The following is a 13,286-nucleotide window of genomic DNA, read 5'->3' as shown; positions in this document are numbered from 1 at the left end:
TCCAGAGCTGCCTTAGGCAGGTGGGGGGCAGAGTTTGGGGGTGCGGGTTCTGGACACCACCCAAATTTCTACAAACCTGCCACCCCTGTTATTAATCTCTCCTTGTACGGAAGCTGATCCATACCCCTAATCATTTTTGATGCCCTTTTCTGAACCTTTTCAAATTCTAATATATCTTTTTTGAGATGGGGTGATCACAACTGCATGCAGTATTCAAGATGTGAGCGTACCATGGATTTATGTAGAGGCAATATGCTATTTTCTGTCTTCTTATCTATCCCTTCCTTAATGATTCCCAACATTCTGTTAGATTTTTTGACTGCCACTTCACATTGAGTGTTTTCAGAGAACTATCCACAATGACTCCAAGATCTCTTTCTTGAGTGGTAACAGCCAATTTAGACCCCATGTAACAAAGTAGTTCCTTAGGAGGGCAGATCAATCTTTGCTTGTTGTTGGTTGTTATGACTAGAAAGCAGTAGTCACAAGGTAAAGAAGATTCAAAAGAGAAGGTTCTTCACTGTATTTAACATACAACATCCCTGGGTAAATTAGAACAGCAAATGTAGGAAAATCAGGAGTAAACATAGTACAGAAGGAAAACACTTTATATATAGGGAAGCTGTTAAAAATAGCTGGTAAGGCAAATACATGCTTGTTGGCACTACATAGGCTTAGAAGAATTAGAATTTTATCGATAAGTGTCTGTAACTGTCAATTTTACTGTACACACACAAAGTGACAAACAAATATTTCCATTAATAATCATTGAAATTTACAGATAGGCCATTTACGGTGACCTAACCAAGCGCGATATCTAAACTGACACTTTGTCGAAACTTTGCCGCAAATAGCTCTACACCTCTCGTTGAGGTGGTTTTATTTCGTTGGCAAAGCAGGAGAGTTTTGCCAGTGGAAGGAGCAGTGTAGTGTGTACACCTCCACTGTTTTGCTGATGAAAGCTGCCTTTTGTCGACAAAACTCTGTAGTATAGACAAAGCCCAAGGCTCTGTCCCAGTTCCTGTAGCATATAGTCTTATACAAGGAATTGCCATTAATTTAATTTTGATCCTAGAAAATAACACTCCTTTCTGATGTAGCTATGCTGGTACAACTTTTTAAGTGTAGCCCCAGCCTGTGTGTTCCCATTCCTTCCAAAGGCTTGTGTTCTCTCTCTCTGTTTGTTAGTGTAGGTGACCGACAATTGGAAATAATGACTCCTGGAGCTGAACACCGAGGGAACTTTATGCCTGGTAACGCCTCCTTTTGTGTTGGTTTTTCATAGCATTTGGTGTTGAACTCATGGGATCTGGATTTCTGTCCTGTCATGTGATGGTCGGCGGATGGTGAAAGGACCAGGCTACACTGATGTGTTAAGGTATCACTGGCAGCTGGTTCATAGGTAAAGATCGTCATATAGTTGGTTATGACTGCTGATGCTGCTTGGGGAGGGGGAAAAAGCAAATAAAAAGAAGGGGCCAAATTCATCTTGACTGCAGTCAGCTGTCTAGGGGTCAGTGTGACCTATGGGCCTTTGTTTAAACATAGCTAAGGCTCAGAAAAGAGATAATTGGTCATCTACTCTCCTATCCTTTAAATAGCAGCATGGGTCAGTGGGTAGCTCCTTAGACTGGGATCCAGGCGTCCTGGGTTCTGTTTCCAGTGACCTTGTTTGTAAACTCTTTGGGGCAGCAGCTGTTGCTTTGTGTGTGTCCAAAGCCTGAAATCACACTCTCTAAGCACTATGATAAAATAAACAATAATCTAGGGCTGTTAATTGGTTGTTAAAATTAATCATAAGAATGGCCATACTGGGTCAGACCAAAGGTCCATCCAGCCCAGTATCCTGTCTACTGATAGTGGCCAATACCAGGTGCCCCAGAGGGAGAGAACAGGTAATGATCAAGTGATCTCTCTCCTGCCATCCATCTCACCCTCTGACAAACAGAGTCTAGGGACACTGTTCCTTACTCGTCCTGGCTAATAGCCATTAATAGACTTAACCTCCATGAATTTATCCAGTTCTCTTTTAAACCCTATTATAGTCCTAGCCTTCACAACCTCCTCAGGCAAGGAGTTCCACAGGTTGACTGTGCGCTGTGTGAAGAAGAACTTCCTTTTATTTGTTTTAAACCTGCTGCCCATTAATTTCATTAAGTGGCCCCTAGTTCTTATATTATGGGAACAAGTAAATAACTTTTCCTTATTCACTTTCTCTACACCACTCATGATTTTATATACCTCTGTCAGATCCCCCGTTAGTCTCCTCTTTTCCAAGCTGATTAATTGCACTATTAAACAATAATAGAATACCATTTATTTATGTATTTTGGATGTTTTCTACATTTTCAAATATATTAATTTCAGTTACAACACAGAATATAAAGTGTACAGTGCTTACTTTATATTTATTTTTGATTACAAGTATTTGCACTGAAACCCCACCAAATTGTATTTTTCAGTTCACCTAATACAAGTACTGTAGTGCAATCTCTTTATCATGAAAGTTGAACTTACAAATGTAGAATTATGTAAAAACAAAAAGCATTCAAAAATAAAACAATGTAAAATTTTAGAGCCTGCAAGTCCACTCAGTCCTACTTCTTGTTCAGCCAATTGCTCAGACAAATAAGTTTGTTTACATTTGCAAGAGATACTGCTGCCCACTTCTTGTTTCCAGTGTCACTTGAAAGTGAGAACAGGCATTCTCATGGCACTGTTGTAGCCAGCGTCACAAGATATTTACATGCCAGATGTGCTAAAGATTCACATGTCCCCTTCATGCTTCAACCACCATTCCAGGGGACATGCGTCCATACTGGTGACGGGTTCTGCTCGATAACAATCCAAAGCAGTGCGGACCGATGTATGTTCATTTTCATTATCTGAGTCAGATGCCACCAGCAGAAGGTTGATTTTCTTTTTTGGTCGTTTGGGTTCTGTAGTTTCCACATCGGAGTGTTGCTCTTTTAAGACTTCTGAAAGCATGCTCCACACCTCATCCCTGTCAGATTTTGGAAGGCAGTTCAGATTCTTAAACCTTGGGGTGAGTGTTGTAGCTATCTTTAGAAATCTCACACTGGTACCTTCTTTGCATTTTGTGAAATCTGCAGTGAAAGTGTTCTTAAAATGAACAACATGTGCTGGGTCATCATATGAGACTGCTATAACATGAAATATGTGGCAGAATGCGGGTAAAACTGAGCAGGAGACATTCAGTTCTCTCCCAAGGAGTTCAGTCACAAATATAGTTAACGCATTATTTTTTTAACGAGTGTCATCAGCATGGAAGCATGTCTTCTGGAATGATGCCCAAGTATGAAGGGGCATATGAATGTATAGCATATCTGGCACGTTAAATACCTTGCAATGCTGGCTACAAAAGTGCCATGCAAATGCCTGTTCTCACTTTCTGGTGATGTAAATAAGAAGAGGGCAGCATTATCTCCTGTAAATGTAAACAAACTTGTTTGTCTTAGCGATTGACTGAACAAGAAGTGGGACTGAGTGGATTTGTAGGCTCTGAAGTTTTACATTGTTTTGTATTTGAGTGCAGTTATGTAACAAAAAAAAGTACATTTGCAAATTGCACTTTCACGACAAAGAGATTGCACGACAGTGCTTGTATGAGGTGAATTGAAAAATACTATTTCTTTTGTTTATCGTTTTTACAGTGCAAATATTTGTAATAAAAACAATATACACTTTGATTTCAGTTACAACACAGAATACAAAATATGTGAAAATGTAGAATAACATCCAAAATATTGAATAAATTTCAATTGGTATTCTATTGCTGAACAGTTTGATTAAAACTGTGATTAATCGCAATTAATGTTTTTAATTGCGAGAGTTAACTGTGATTAATCGACAGCCCTACAATAATCTAATTTCCCCTACCAATGAAGGATTATGTCAAGATAGTGCTGACACAGCAGAAATAGGATTAATCAGAAGACTGCCAGCATGTTTGAAGGGGATAGCGGCTTCTAACCTCAGGCTACATGAGTTATGCTGGGTGGTTTTATCTAATGAAATCTTTTTAGTGCTGTGGGAATCCCAGCTCAGACAAGAGAGGGACTTGCCAAAACACGCCTGAGATGTGCTTACGCTGAACAAACAGAGTGTAAAGACTTGTGAGGATGACTTGTAACACTAATACCCATTGACAAAACTGATTTGGGTGGATTATCTCCCTAATCTTTGCTAAATGCCCACTGTGAACTGTTTATATTGAGCTTTACATATTGGCCAATCCTAAATGTTCATTGATGAAGCTTGGAGCTAGGTCCTATCAGTGGGAATGGTACAAGGAGTAGGAATGCTCACACTTAGCTATTGTCCACGAATTTGAATTAAAGCTCTTCTTCTCTTGCAGTACCCAAAGCTTTCCCACATCTGGGAACATCTGCAAACCTGGGGCATATTTGTAGGCCCAGTAAGTTGCTCAGGCAGCTTTAGGTTAAGCCCAGCTGTGATATCACCGAATGGTGGCAGCTTTTGGGGGCTGCCAGAGGTTGCGCATGCTGCCTTTGTCCTGCATTTCTTTTTTATTCATTTTAACAGAAGCGAAGGTTTGACCCTTTATTAATAAATGGTTAATCCTGGGGTAGTAAGTAGAGACAGCTGTAGCACCAAGTTGCACTGAATCGCATTGTCTTCAATGCACTGCATTTAAAATGTTCATGCACAGGAGCCAAGAAAGCAAATGGGGCAGCCCAGACTCACCAGTTTCTCCCAGGCAAGTTCCTTAGCACCGTAAGTGCGGAGCGCAGGAAATGCCCCGGCCCTTTCAGGTATCGAAGGGGTAGCCGTGTTCGTCTGGATCTGTAAGAGTGGCACAGAGTCCTGTGGCACCTTATAGACTAAGTCTATAAGGTGCCACAGGACTCTTTGACCTTTCAGTGTTCTCCGAGTCCAGTTTTTACAATTCCATGCCGAAAAAAAGGAGGTGTGTCCACTTCAAGAGAGCAGGGGCATCCCAGGCCCACATGGATTCCTGAAGCTGCCATTGGTTCGGAGGACACAAGTGGTGATGCAAAGTTTTCAAAGGGGAGGAAACATCAGGATAATACATTAGAGCAGAGCTGCAGCTCTGCTAGAATGCAGGTCGAGAGTCACTTACTGTTTAAAAGATGCTTATTCTAAGTGCTCTAAAACCCACCTGGTGATTCACAGGGCCCTGAAATTTGCTGCGCGCCATTAGAGGTGTAGAGTAAGGATAGTGGTCCAAATTTGGGGTCATTTGAGTAAGGGGTTCCTGAGATAAAGCCCACTAAAAAGCCACATCTTTACAAAATCACTTGGTGGTTCTAACTTTTTTTGTGCACCCTGAGGGCTCATATTATTGCTGTGATCCTCCTCACACTGATCTTTTTAGTATAAAAAGTCACTTGCTTGGTGCACTGGAGAGCTCTGAACAGAGTCAGCTAACAGGAGAGCTTCAGAGGGAATTGCTGTGGACTCTGTGCATGGAGGTAGCAGGATTTGGGGAGTGGTTCATTTGGTCCCTCTGTTGGTGGTTTGTTTGATTTTGTTCCCTGTGTGTGAATGGCGTTGCTAGGCTGTGTAAGGACCTAAGACAGGTCTGTTTGTTGGTGTCTTGGTAAAGGCTGCAAGGCTCTCACCCTGGGAGCTTTGATCAGCCCTGCTGTTTGAAGTTGGGGTGGGGGGTGCGGAGACTGGAGCTGATATGCACCACTAGTTCAAGGCTCAGTTCTTCCAAGGGAGGTCTAGTGATGAGACGGGGATGCAGCAGGCAGGGCTGCTCTGCAGTGCCCCTTCAGGGACACAAGCAGTACAGTGTCCGGTTTCCCCTGCCCCCTTAGTCTGCAGCCTTTGGCCACCTGCTTGAGGCTGGGTAGCCTGCGCCATAAGCTTGGCATCAGTCTCTAAACAAAAATAGCAACTCTGGAGTCAGCTGTCTGCACTTTTAAACACGCGCGTAGTTTGGGCACTTAAGGCCAGGCCTTGGCCTGGGTCAGCACTCAAGGGCTCCTTCCCATCCCAATCTCACCCACCTCTGCCCCTGAGCAAAAACAGGCAAGCCTTCTTAATGGGCCTGGTGGTTCCTGATTGGTAAATATTTGCTCCTGGCACATATAGGCCTCTGGAGGACTGTCTCGTTGGTTGCCCAATCCGAGTGGACTTTCCTTGGGCAGGGAGTGTCTGGGTGCTGGTGTCTCCAGAGAAAGCCTGATAGACCCCATCACAGGGTTCACTGTAGAAGGAGGAAACTGCAGCATCTCAGCTACTGCTGTGGTACCTGTTGGCAAAAGGTGACCTTTTATTGACAACCCAGATTCAGGCCCACCAGTGTCAGCTGGAGCCCAGGGTGCTCAGCATCCCCCTCCCCACAGGATCATGGGCCCGGTGATCCTGACCAGAGCAGGCTCTCCCTGCGCCAGTAGGACTGCGATGGCGGCAGCAGGCGGGCAGGGCACTGAGTGCCACCAGCTCCCCACCCTGGGGAGAGGGAGAGGCCCACAGGGAGGCGCTGATTGATGGGCTGGCAGTGTGTCCCAGGCCTGCGCCAGCCACGCTGCCCCCCACCTCCTGTGGGTATCCCAGCCACAGATATCCCCTGCAGGACCCCTCAATACCTTCTCCAGTGCCCCACAATATCCCTCCCAGTACACACCCACCCTTCCAGCAACCCCCAAATATCCACTCCAATGCCCTCCAATACCCCCTCCCAGTAGAGAGACACCCCTTCAGCAGCCCCCTAACTGTACCCTCCTCGCAGCAGTGTCCTCTATTTGGAACTTGAAATATGGTAACCCTAGGGGTGGCTCCGTTCTCATGGCCTCGGGTTCCAGTGCAGGTGGGAGCAAGTTCGCCCTTCTAGCAGCAGCCGCCTGCTCCCAGTGGCTGGGCTGGGCACCGCAGCCAACCTTGGGCTGTATGACCGTGAGCCTGGCAGCCCTGGCCGGGGACAGGGAAGCCAATGGGAGCAAGGGACAGTTCCGCTCTGCACATAAGGCATGTGGGGAGAGTGACTCAGCTGCAATGGGAGGTCCCTGGGTGGCGAGCAGGGTGTGACTGGGCAGCTGAGAGGCAGGGGCCCAAGGGGGATGAGTACTGCAGGGAGCATCATAGGGAGCAGCTCATGACAGCTGGGTTCTGTGGGCCGGGGCCGGCTCCAGCGGTTGCGTTGGCCAGCGCCGGGCTCCTTCGGGACAGAGCCAAGAGTGTGTCAGGGGCGCACCTTGGAGCTGTGTCGCCCCCCCTGCCTGGGGAGCACTCAGCCGTGCAGAAGTGGCCTGGCTTGGGAAGCAGGGCAGGGAGGGCTGCCGGGCAGCCAGCCAGTGCCCCGATTCCCAAAGTGTGGAAACCCAGGGGCCCAAGCATCTCCCATCAGCTTCTGATCTGCCGGCTCCAGGTAGGAGGCAGTGGTTTTCAAACTGTGGGGTGCGTTCCCCTAGGAAGACATACCCTACAGTTTGAAAACCATTGTGCTAAACGGAAAGCAGAAATCTGGGGGGGGCACATGACCCCACATGTCCCCTGCCCCACATGTCACCTTTAGGAGGTGCAAATGTGCTTGCTCACCCCAGGTGGTAAAATGCTTAGTTATTGCTCTGGAAGAGCACTACTGACTGCATCCCCAACACTTGCTGCAGCAGTTTCTCTCTGCTCCTTGGAGAACTTCTGTCCTGATATGGAGTAGGCATGTCCTGGCTTAGCAAGGAAGATCTAACCAGATCACAGCGCCAGGTGAGATAGGTGCAGGCAGGCACTAGGGTGCCAATGTTTGTTGTAGGCACCTCATACCATACACCTCATAGGGGCAGTGAATGCATTTGCTTGGATAATAAGGACTGCACAAACAGGCCTTTAGTTTTTTACTTTGACACAATGACACCAAAATAACAAGCGGATTTTAAAAAGAACATGTAAAACAACCAACAAAGTGTTACCAAACCAGCTACTTCTGACTGTACCACCTACCACCCCACACTGGAACCCATATGGGGTCTCATCAAACAACTACAATCCATACTTGATGGGGACCCCATCCTGAAAGAAATCTTTCCTGAACCTCCTCTTCTGGCCTTCAAACAACCCCCAACCTCATCAGCAGAAGCAAGCTCCTAGGGTGGATTTGATTTAAATCAAATTGATTTAAATCACTTGTCAGGAAGACTCGATTTAATCATGGGTTTCTACATAAAAGTGCATTCTTGTTGGTTGTTATAACCTTAATTCATATTCTTCACAACTCAGATAGATATAGGTTTCATTTTTAGAAGGTACATATTCTACATTTTTAAAGAGATTTATTTCGAAAACTTTTCAGATTAGTTTTGCAGCTATATCAGAAAACGAATGCTTGTTTGATTATTTCATTTACCAAAGGTAATTGAAGCAGATATTTATGAAGTCATTGGGAGGTGAACTATCTCCAATTCAACAAGTTAATCATTAATATTTGGAGGATTTTCTTGCCATGCTGTATTAGGACGAGAACATCACTGGACAGACTTTTAAATTGTTTTATTTAACTAAAACAACGTTATGTATTCTGGATTTTTTTTCTTCAACAGCAAACATATAATATTTTAAACAAAACAAGCATATGAATTTTTGAATTTCGTTAAACATTCAAGTTTTTTAAAATCAGGTTTGTTTTTGTTAAAATTGTTTTTAACTAAAATAGTTAAATGAAATATTTTTTTTAAAAAAATTAAATCAACTATATCCTCCAGGTCAACATGAGAAACTTAAAATTTTGGCTTCTGCAGCTAACTCAGTCGTCTTCACCTTCATTTTCCTGTTTGTTCATAATCTGGAAAAGAAAAATGAGCTTTCCTGCTTTTTCAGGTCCCAAACGATTTCTCAATTTGGAACGAATTAGTCCAAAGAAAGAAAATATTCTCTCTACACTGGCAGAAGAAGCTACTGCTGTTAAAAGTGAGATTATCACGTCAACAGTCTCTGAATCCAAGTGCTTAGTGACTTCCTCCAGTTCACTGGTGTGACTTTCTTTAAAACATTATCAGCAAACATATATTTCTTGAATGGTTCACCCGTAGCTCTGAAGTTTATTGTAGTTGGCATTATGGAGGGATGATTGCTGGATGTCCATGTCACAGCCAACTCCTCTTCTTCAGCAGTTAAGGTTTGACCCTGGTACCGAGTATTGAGAATATTTGCAAGAAAATGAGCTGGAGACAGTGCTTGTCCCATTTGTTTTTTTAATGCTTGTAATTTAACTCTGTCATTGCATATTTCTCTTTTTAAGATCTCACTCAGTTCCTTCCAAATTTCAACAGCGTCAGCAATAAAACAGGTATTTCCCTGCATTTTGTTCAAGGCTACAGAAATAGGCTTCAGGGTACTCAGCATGTGTTCAACATTTCTCTTAAGCCCAACGCTGAGAACTTTGGCTGTGACAGTACCATCTATTCTTTCATGATTTTGTTCACAAAACTGTCATCAGATTAGGCCAGTTCTTGATTTCATGCTCAAAACAGTCCACTACTGAGTTCCATCGCAGGTCTTGTGGGAGAGTTAGCTTGGTTCCTCCCACTTTTTTCAGAGCAGCTGCTGCCAAGTGGTTGTTATGACAGTATTTTGCAATTTCAATAGTATTAGCCTTTATTTCTGGAACACTGAAGTCTTTGGCTAGGAGGTGCATCAAATGAGCACTGCAGCCATATGTTATTAGCTTGGGACTCTCTTCTAAATAATTTCTTCTCATCTTGGATACATTTGCAGCATTGTGTGTGACCAAACTGTGTACTAGACATTTGAATTTTTTTTCAGTTTGTTATAGCTTTTACTGCTGCTACCTATAAGTATTCTGCTGTGTGTGCATTTCCTGATGTATCAATTGTTTCTGTAAGGAAGACATTCTTCTGTTGTCACACAAGCACATACAACAGGATCATTGTGGACATTGTTCCACCCATGAAGACTCAAGTTAACAATTTCACCCTCTAGACCTTTTGCACACTGCTCAATTTCTCTTTCATACACTTTATGCAGCAGTTTGCCTGTCACATCTGCTGTTGGGTGGACTGTATCCTGGTCTTAATGACTGAACCATGTTAATGAAGTGTGGGTTCTCAATCATATGGAAAGGAGAGTTTGTTGCATAAACAAATCTGGCAATTTTGTCATCAGTTACCTCTTTTTGTAATCTGCTGGTTCTTATCACAAACTTATTTATGGTTGTTTCTGGGTGATGGAGTGGTTTTTTTTTTTGTTTTTGTTTTTTGCTACAGGTGATATCCTGTGGATATGTGATATACATGATGTGACTGAAACACTATCATTGGCAGATAACTCTGAAACTATAGAAAAATGATGGTGATCTTGAAGGTGGATAGTCTTCAAATCCTATATGTTGATGTTGCAGGCAGGAGTAAACCCCTTTAAGGCCCTGCCAAAATGCTGGCTGCATCCTGCTCTCTGTCCAGGAGCAGGGAGCCCAGCTGCAAGCCCTAATGAGGGCTGGCTCAGAGGAACATGCTAAGCTAAGTGCGGACAGCTGGGCTGAGGCATGAGATGGCTATAAAAGCCCTGGGCAAACTTCAGTGGGGAGGCTAGCCTGGGAGGAGATAGGAGGGTGGTATCGCTGTCTCCTTACCAAAGAAGGAAGCCGCAAAAGCCAGGAGACCCTGGGGAGGGTCTGTGGGCCACTAGCTGTTGGGGAATCTGGGAACTGCACGAACACTGTAAATAAAGACACTTGGGTGATCCAGCAAAAGAAGGTGTGGAAGAGTCTTTATTACACCAGCCTAAACACAGGGTGCAGGCTCAAGAGGGAGAAAGCCTGCGGGGACCCTGTGACAGCTGAGGATGGATTCTCCTAAACAAAATAAGTCAGTGTAGTTATTTAATTATTATTACCACCCAGCTCATTTAGCATTACTCATTGCATTCCCTGTCAGTACCACTTTAAAGGTGAAATTGTAACAGGAAGATCTGCCTCTTTCAGCTAGTTATTTTTTATCCCAACTGCATCTAAAATGACAGTAGCATAGAGTAACAACTATATTTTTTGCTCAAACATGAGAATTCAAGAATAGTGCAGAAGGAATTTTGTATTTAACAATGACACTTTGTTAGTTTCCCAGACCTGAAGAAGAGATCTGTGTAGCTTGAAAGCTTGTCTCTCTCACCAACTAAAGTTGGTCCAATAAAAGATATTACCTCACCTGTCTTGTCTCCACCAGACCATTTGACTAATTGATTATTTAAAAAAACTGATAGTGTGTGTGTGTAAACAATCTGGCCAGTATTTTGGGAGCCTTGTGTTTAGGAGTCAGTTATTTTCCATTTTGTTCCTCTCCTCCCACTGTTTATCTAGGGCTGTTCAAATCCATGCCCATTCATAGAATATTAGGGTTGGAAGAGACCTCAGGAGGTCATCTAGTCCAACCCCCTGCTCAAAGCAGGACCAATCCCCAACTAAATCATCCCAGCCAGGGCTTTGTCAAGCCGGGCCTTAAAAACCTCTCAGGATGGAGATTCCCTCACCTCCCTAGGTAATCCATTCCAGTGCTTCACCACCATCCTAGTGAAATAGTGTTTCCTAATATCCAACCTAAACCTCCCCCACTGCAACTTGAGACCATTGCTTCTTGTTCTTTCATCTGCTACCACTGAGAACAGCCTAGCTCCATCCTCTTTGGAACCCCCGTTCAGGTAATTGAAGGCTGCTATCAAATCCCCCCTCACTCTTCTCTTCTGCAGACTAAATAACCCCAGTTCCCTCAGCCTCTCCTCGTAAGTCATGTGCCCCAGCCCCCTAATCATTTTCGTTGCTCTCCACTGGACTCTCTTGAATTTGTCCACATCCTTTCTGTAGTGAGGGGACCAAAACTGGACCCAGTATTCCAGGTGTGGCCTCACCAGTGCCAAATAGAGGGGAACAATCACTTCCCTCCATCTGCTGGCAATTCTCGAGCTCCTTTGTTATTTATCCATCTAGCAAGGGTCTTGTGCTGCGCCCATCATTGTGGCTTCTGATCATGTCACTGCCATCTTGTGGGGAGCTTGGCATGGTTCATGCTGGGAGCAGGGCAGCTTTGTGGCTCAGTCTCCTGTTTGAAGCCATCCCTAGCAGGGAGATGGACCCTCTCACCCCTCTCTAATGCCTAAGATGGTAGCTCGGGGTCACCATGTGCCACGTTTTTCACGTTGTATTGCCTCGTCGTGCTTAGAAGTGATAGAACGTGATGGCATGTGAAATGCTGGAGGACAGACACTCCTCCTGCTAACCAGTATTGAAATTGCTTGCAAAGGCTCATGGTGGCAGGGGTTGCTAGGAGCTCAGTGCTTTTTGCAAATCAGGTCACTTATTTACATGTTGAAATATGGACTCAGGAGCCTCCTTTGGCCTTTCCTAGTTTTTAACTCTTGGCCTAATTAGTCCAGCCCGAACTGTTTCCAGGACTGCATGCTCTGGACGACAGTCCCACAGCTGTGGTTCCCGTGCCTGCTCTTAGTTTTTTTTTTAAACCCTCCTCCTGAGGAAATGACTCCCTGTCCTTGGGTCTGTTTTCATTTAAGCCACATACACACTTGTCTCTCCAAACGCAGGAGTGTGGGGAGAGCAGCCCCAGAACGTTCTGCTTCTGCCTCCAACACAGAAGCTGTCCAATTGTGGACGGAAGGGGTTAACCGCAAAGGGATGAAGGAGGGAACCCTGGCTGGTGGCCAGAGCAGAAGAGTGTGAGTCATGACTCCTGGGTTCTATGATTGGCTCTGCCAGTGATTTACCTTGTGGCAGGTCACTTACCTGCTCTGTGCCTCCGTTTCCCCTTCTGTAAATAGTGTCGGGGTGTTGGGGTTTAATGAGTGTTTAAGATGCTTGCATGGAAGGATGGGGTGATGTTTAACAAAGGGCTAACTCTGCTCCAGTCACAGCTCGGAAAGAAACCACCACTCTGTGTACTCAGCCTAACTCAAGGAAACCAAAACATAAACACATGCGTTTTAAATCCCTGAGACCAAGGCCATGGGGCACAACAGATACGTCTTTGTTCCAGGTGTCAGCAAGGAGTTCACAGCTTGATGCAATCCTCCTTCGCCCCTCGCCCCGCAAAAATATTTGCCTTTGTAATAGATTCATCCTGTATCTGTCTCCTTTTGCAGATCATGTCGGAGGAAGGGACCAATCCAGCAAGCTTCTGATTATCCTCAGCTACTGCTGACTTCACCTCTCAGGCGTGAGCCTTTAAGTACATCGCTATAATCAACTTGCAGTTTTGCAAGTGGATGTTATAGCTACAGGACTTCAGGGGCCCCAAAGTCCTATGGAAAAGTCTGCGCCT

The 13,286-nt window shown here is 44.6% G+C and overlaps 1 long non-coding RNA gene across 1 annotated transcript in view; it reads left to right on the top strand.

The window, feature by feature from the left end:
• Nucleotides 1-13,286, top strand: part of LOC144264331 (uncharacterized) — a 38,535-nt gene that overhangs the window by 8,840 nt on the left and 16,409 nt on the right. The window contains exon 3 of the long non-coding RNA XR_013346038.1: nt 1,286-1,402. This is a non-coding gene — a long non-coding RNA (uncharacterized LOC144264331). The remainder of the gene's footprint in view (nt 1-1,285; nt 1,403-13,286) is intronic.

The sequence above is a fragment of the Eretmochelys imbricata genome, chromosome 4, assembly GCF_965152235.1.
Source record: "Eretmochelys imbricata isolate rEreImb1 chromosome 4, rEreImb1.hap1, whole genome shotgun sequence".
Classification (NCBI taxonomy): domain Eukaryota; kingdom Metazoa; phylum Chordata; order Testudines; family Cheloniidae; genus Eretmochelys; species Eretmochelys imbricata.
The sequence above is the reverse complement of the archived record's forward strand: the minus strand, read 5'-3'. Positions and strand labels throughout refer to the sequence as shown.